The 7040-nt window shown below is 40.1% G+C and overlaps 1 pseudogene; it reads left to right on the forward strand.

The window, feature by feature from the left end:
• The first annotated feature begins 234 nt into the window (after window positions 1-234).
• On the forward strand, window positions 235-981 carry LOC129639572 (olfactory receptor 13H1-like; annotated as a pseudogene).
• The last annotated feature ends 6059 nt before the right edge of the window (window positions 982-7040 follow it).

Here is a 7040-nt window from a genome sequence, read left to right on the forward strand (position 1 = left end):
TCCCAAAATAAAATGATTTCAATTTCTTCTACCTCAGCAAATAGAACAAAATGGATATTCCAGTTTCTGATAATGCCAGCGGGGTGACAGAGTTCATCCTCGTGCGTTTGTTGAATCATCCAAAAGACCAGATTGCCTTTTTCTGCACCATGGTAGCAGTCTATCTGATCACATTAGTGGGTAACAGTCCTATCATTGTCTTGGTTAGAAGTAGATAGACAGCTTCACACCCCTATGTATTTTTCCTTAAGCAACTTGTCCTTCCTTGATATCTGCTACTCTAGCAATTCAGTGCCTTTCAGTGCTTTAAGAAACTACCCCACCATTTCCTATACTAGCTGTTATGCTCAGATGGTCATTTCTCTTTTTCTGGGGATGACAGAGTGCCTCCTCCTTGCTGTCATGGCTTATGACAGATTTATTGCAATCTCAAATCCTCTGCATTACACTATCATTATAAACAACCAGGTCTGCATACAGTTGGCTGCGGTGACCTGAGCTAGTGCTTTCCTTTTAGCAGAAATACCAATCACTGCAATTCTGGCCCATTTTTGTGGACACAATCTCATCAAACATTTTACCTGTGAGACACAGGCCCTTTTGAAGCTCATCTGCTTAGAAACTCCAGTTAGACTTATTCTGGGTCTGGTCATTGGTATATTCACACTGCCCCTACCCTTCACCTTCATCCTCATCTCCGGTACTTGCATTGTGGTTGCCATGCTGAAGATCCGTTCTGCAGAGGCCAGGCTCAAGGCTTTCTCCACCTGTGGATCCCATCCACCTGTGGTCAACATATTTTATGGGACAGCCATATACATGTACCTGAAACCTCAGTCAAGGCAGTACCAGGACCAGGATAAAGTCATCTCGGCAATTTGTGGTAATGTAACCCCTATGCTGAACCCTCTCATTTATATTTTGAGGAACAAGGATGTGAAAGATGCCCTAAGAAAAATAATTAAGAGGCAAGAATTCTAAACAGGGTGTGAATAGCCCACAGAGGCTCATCTAACCAACAGCTTGACATTGACTTATAAAATTAACGAGGCCTAAATACTAAACAATGTTTTAGTAAGGTAATTAGTTTCAAATGTTTTTTTTTTTCTATTTCCAACAGGCATGTGATAAAGAACTCACTCCCACTGAGAAAAACATGTTAAACATTTACAATGCTTTCCATTTAAGTAATAAATTATATAGGACAATCTTGTGGGAGCGTTTATAAAACAAAATAATAATTAGCACATTTGAATCCTGAGTAGCTTGATTTTGTTTTACTAAATGAGAAACTGTTCAATATTCTAGATTCTCTTTTATAGATGATAAAAAGCAAAGCTATAACATGGACAATTCTTATCTCAATACATTTTGAATGAAGTATATTATGACCCAGGCTTAGGAGTGATGAGTGTGAGTGGGTAGAGAGAGGAAATATACTCAATTTCTATATAAGACTTGCACATGAAAAGTCCTCTGCTGAAGCAAAGAGCCCTTCAAGACTATATACATACTGAGGGCCACAACTGACGACTCTATGAAACCTACACTTGCCTGTCTTGATCCGTAGATAGGGCTGCATTCTCTCTGCAAATATACCTTACTTCTGGATAATTTCATACCACTTCCAAAGTTGTTGATCTCACATAGAGCAAATTGAGAAATACAGGAGGAACTCCTTTTAAAAAATGAGCTGTATCTTTTGATTATAAAAAGTATGATGTTCATATTTTTAAAAAAATACATTGAGGGGAGTAGGGAAAAAATAAAACATCTCCTATAATTCCAACACTCAATGAGGCTGGCATAGGTGTTAGAATCCAAAAGACATGTATTCAAGTCTGCCACTCAAAGTTTTATGGGATTAAGTTAGTTACTTTTCATCTCTAAGCTTCAATTTTCTCATCTATAAAATGGGGATAATAAGAGTGCCTACCTCACAAACTTGTTTTGAGAATTAAATAAGATAATGCATGTCAAGCTTCTGGCACATGGTGGACACAGAAGACACATTAGTCAAAAGTGGGGGCAGAATCTGTCAATTCACTAACACAAAGCCATTTTTGAGTGTTTGCTTGCTTATGTCTATATAAATAATGACTATATTGTTTTTAAAATAATTCACAAAAATAGGATAGATTGAAAAAAATATGTTCCCACTGTGTTCTTAATTTGAATTTATCTTATCAGAAATATGTTTCTCATGTTCATTGGTCATTTGTATTTCAATAGTTAGGGTCTTTACTGTTGGTTCAAAATAACAATGAAAAAGTCCAATTTGGGGAACAAAATGCTGCACTCAGTAACATATGACTAACAAAAAAAACCCAAATTCGTTTCAACATTGATTGACTCCACCATTGTTTCCAGATACATCTTGACAGGCAGATCCCCAGTTTGAGCCATTTTATTTCACCGTGGTAAGCACCCCTGCAATTAATGCCTAACTGGCCAACAACAGAAGCTGATAGGAGACTACTGTAGATGAAAATGAAAATAATAAAACTATGGGAAGGCGGGAGGAGAAGGGGACAACAGAGGATGAGATGGTTGGATGGCATCACTGACTCAATGGACATGAGTCTGAGTAAACTCCGGGAGAAGTTGGTGATGGACGGGGAGGCCTGGCATGCTGCAGTCTATGGGGTTGCAAAGAGTTGGATACGACTGACAACTGAGCGACTGAACTGAACTGATGGGAATTCCAATAGAAAACTCTTTAGAAAGAGAACCTATGGTGTTATGCAAATTTTGTTGTAACATTACCATTTTAACCTTGAACAAATTCTTCTGTAAGTTTTATTTCTGATGTTTCTAAAACTTCTCATTTAACCTAAAGCACCCCTGAAACTAAAGAGAATGTACTAACTAACAAGACACAGTGAGCAGATAAATTCACACACTAGATGGGGGGGAACAAATGTAATTCTTCAAAAGGAAGGAAAAGCGGAATAAAACTGCAAAACTGCAAACATAATACTTACTGGATTTTGATCATTTCATTAGGGACTAAGAAGAGAATAGAATAAGCAGTGAGATGTGCCTTTTGCTGACAGAAAGGAATTTATTGGGGAGAGGCAAGGAGTTTTTTTGCAACAAGAGAAAATTAGCTAAAGTAATGTCTCCCCTTTTGATTACCTCAGGAAGAAGTTAGACAGGGTTTTCTCTAGAGAGAGAAATATGTTACATCTCACTTTCACGCATTGGAGAAGGAAATGGCAACCCACTCCAGCGTTCTTGCCTGGAGAATCCCAGGGATGGGGGAGCCTGGTGGGCTGCCGTCTATGGGGTCGCACAGAGTCGGCCACAACTGAAGCGACTTAGCAGCAGCAGCAGCAGAAGTAGAGAACAAGCTGCAGGAAGACTTCTGACATGAAGTCAAGACTGGATGAATGGAAAGTGTAAGAGATTATATGAACCACTAATCAGCTAGAGATATGTGCATAAGGTGTTTTATGTTAAATGTTTACTGTGAGAGTTGTTTTCTTAAAACCCTCCTTGTATTGCTAAGTAAACAAGTTAGAATTATAATACAGGCAATAATTTGGAACTACCTATGCCTTGGAAAACTTGTTTAAATTTCTTATCTCTGCCAAACAGCACTTATGACTTGCAGCTGATAATGGGCAACTCTGCCTCCCTGTACACCATCTCCTCGTAAGGTGTGCCAAAATCACGAGGCGACATCTTAAAAGGTTGAACTGACCCTGAAAAATCAGCATCACTGAGAAAAGAGCTTTGTGCTGTGTACTGGCAGCATCAGAGTGAAGAAAATGCACTTGAGAGCCATAATAACAACTTTTCCTGTAAGTGTTTAAAAGAATTAACCCTTAGTTCAGCCTTAGGCCAAAGAACAGGGAGAGAACACAGCCCCACCCATCAACATAAAAATGGATTAAAGATTTACTGAGCACTGCACCACCCATCAGAACAAGACCCAGATTCCCCCACAGCCAGTTCCTCCCACCAGGAAGTTTCCACAAGCCTCTTATCCTTATCCATCAGAGGGCAGACAGAATGAAAATCACAGTCACAGAAAACTAACCAAAGAGATCACATGACTCACAGCCTTGTCTAACTCAATGAAACTATGAGCCATGCCCTGTAGGGCCACCCAAGATGGATGGGTCATGGTGGAGAGTTCTGACAAAACGTGGTCCACTGGAGAAGGGAATGGCAAACCACTTCAGTATTCTTACCTTAAGAACCCAATCAGTTGAGTTCAGTTCAGTCGCTCAGTCGTGTCCAACTCTTTGCAACCCCATGAATCGCCTCCCTGTTCATCACCAACTCCCGGAGTTCACCCAAACTCATGTGCATTGAGTCAGTGATGCCATCCAGCCATCTCATCCTCTGTCATCCCTTTCTCTTCCTGCCCCCATTCCTCCCAGCATCAGGATCATTTCCAATGAGTCAACTCTTCACATGAGATGGCCAAACTATTGGAGTTTTAGCCTGAACATCAGTCCTTCCAGTGAACACCGAGGACTGGTCTCCTTTAGGATGGACTGGTTGGATCTCCTTGCAGTCCAAGGGACTCAAAAGAGTCTTCTCCAGCACCACAGTTCAAAAGCATCAATTCTTCGGTGCTTAGCTTTCTTCACAGTCCAAATCTCACATCCATACATGACCATCGGAAAAACCATAGCCTTGACTACACGGACCTTTGTTGGCAAAGTAATATCTCTGCTTTTTAATATGGTGTCTATCTTGGTCATAACTTTCCTTCCAAGGAGTAAGCGTCTTTTAATTTCATGGCTGCAGTCACCATCTGCAGTGATTTTGGAGCTCCAAAAAATAAAGTCTGCCACTGTTTCCACTGTTTCCCTATCTATTTCCCATGAAGTGATGGGACCAGATTCCACGATCTTCGTTTTCTGAATGTTGAGCTTTAAGCCAACTTTTTCACTCTCCTCTTTCACTTTCATCAAGAGGCTTTTGAGTTCCTCTTCACTTTCTGCCATAATGGTGGTGTCATCTGCGTATCTGAGGTTATTGATATTTCTCACGGCAATCTTGATTCCAGCTTGTGCTTCTTCCAGCCCATCATTTCTCATGATGTACTCTGCATATAAGTTAAATAAGCAGGGTGACAATACACAGCCTTGACATACTCCTTTTCCTATTTGGAACCAGTCTGTTGTTCCATGTCCAGTTCTAACTGTTGCTTCCTGATCTGCATATACATTTCTCAAGAGGCAGGTCAGGTGGTCTGGTATTCCCATCTCCTTCAGAATTTTCCATAGTTTATTGTGATCCACACAGTCAAAGGCTTTGGCATAGTTAATAAAGTAGAAACAGATGTTTTTCTGGAACTCTTATGCTTTTTCAATGATCCAGCAGATGTTGGCAATTTGATCTCTGGTTCCTCTGCCTTTTCAAAAACCAGCTTGAACATCTGGAAGTTCACGGTTCACATATTGCTGAAGCCTGGCTGGGAGAATTTTGATCATTACTTTCCTAGCGTGTGAGATGAGTGCAATTGTGGGATAGCTTGAGCATTTTTTTGGCATTGTCTTTCTTTGGGATTGGAATGAAAATTAACCATTTCCAGTCCTGTGGCCACTCCTGAATTTTCAAAATTTGCTGGCATATTGAGTGCAGCACTTTCACAGAATCATCTTTTAGGATTTGAAATTGCTCAGCTGGAATTCCATCACCTCCACTGGCTTTGTTCATAGTGATGTTTCCTAAGCCCCATTTGACTTGGCACTCCAGGATGTCTGGCTCTAGGTGAGTGATCAGACCATCGTGGTTGTCTGAGTCATTAAGATCTTTTTTGTATAGTTCTTCCGTGTAGTCTTTCAATTCTTCTTAATATCTTCTGCTTCTGTTAGGTCCATGCCATTTCTGTCCTTTATTGTGCCCATCTTTGCATGAAATGTTCCCTTGGTATCTCTAATTTTCTTGAAGAGATCTCTAGTTTTTCCATTCTGTTGTTTTCCTCTGTTTCTTTGCATTGATTGCTGAGGAAGGCTTTTTTATCTCTCATTGCTATTCTTTGGAACTCTGCATTCAAATGGGAATATCTTTCTTTTTCTCCTTTGATTTTTACTTCTCTTCCTTTCACAGCCATGTGTAAGACCTCCTCAGACAGCCATTTAGCTTTTTTGCATTTCTTTTTCTTGGGGACAGTCTTGGTCCCTTTCTCCTGTACAATGTCATGAACCTCTGTCCATAGTTCATCAGGCACTCTGTCTATCAGATCTAGTCCCTTAAATCTATTTCTCTGTATAGATTTATAGAGTATACTTATAGATTATACTTCCACTGTATAATCATAAGGGGTTTGATTTATGTCATATCTGAATGGTCTAGTGGTTCTCCCCACTTTCCTAAATTTAAGTCTGATTTTGGCAATAAGGAATTCATGATCTGAGCCACAGTCTGCACCTGGTCTTGTTTTTGCTGACTGGATGGAGCTTCTCCATCTTTGGCTGCAAAGGATATAATCAGTCTGATTTCAGTGTTGACCATCTGGTGATGTCCATGTGTAGAGTCTTCTCTTGTGTTGTTGGAAGAGGGTGTTTGCTATGACCAGTGCATTCTCTTGGCAAAACTCTATTAGCCTTTACCCTGCTTCATTCCGTATTCCAAGGCCAAATTTGCCTGTTACTCCAGGTGTTTCTTGACTTCCTACTTTTGCATTCCAGTCCCCTATGAATAGTATTAAGAACCCCATGAATAGTATTAAAAGGCAAAAAGATAGGGCACTGAAAGATGAACTCCCCATGTCAGTAGGTGCCCAATATGCTACTGGAGAAGAGTGGAGAAGTAACTCCAGAATTAAGAGATGAAGCCAAAGCAAAAACAACACCCAGCTCTGGATGTGACTGGTGATGGAAGTAAGTCCAATGCTATAAAGAAGAATATTGCATAAGAACATGGAATGTTAGGTCCATGAATCAAGGTAAATTTGAAGTGGTCAAACAGGAGATGGCAAGACTGAACAACAATATTTTAGGAATCAGTGAACTAAAATGGACTGGAAAGGTCAAATTTAATTCAGATGACCATTATATCTACTACTGTGGGCAAGA

Source organism: Bubalus kerabau, chromosome X (genome assembly GCF_029407905.1).
Source record: "Bubalus kerabau isolate K-KA32 ecotype Philippines breed swamp buffalo chromosome X, PCC_UOA_SB_1v2, whole genome shotgun sequence".
Taxonomy (NCBI): Eukaryota; Metazoa; Chordata; class Mammalia; order Artiodactyla; family Bovidae; genus Bubalus; species Bubalus kerabau.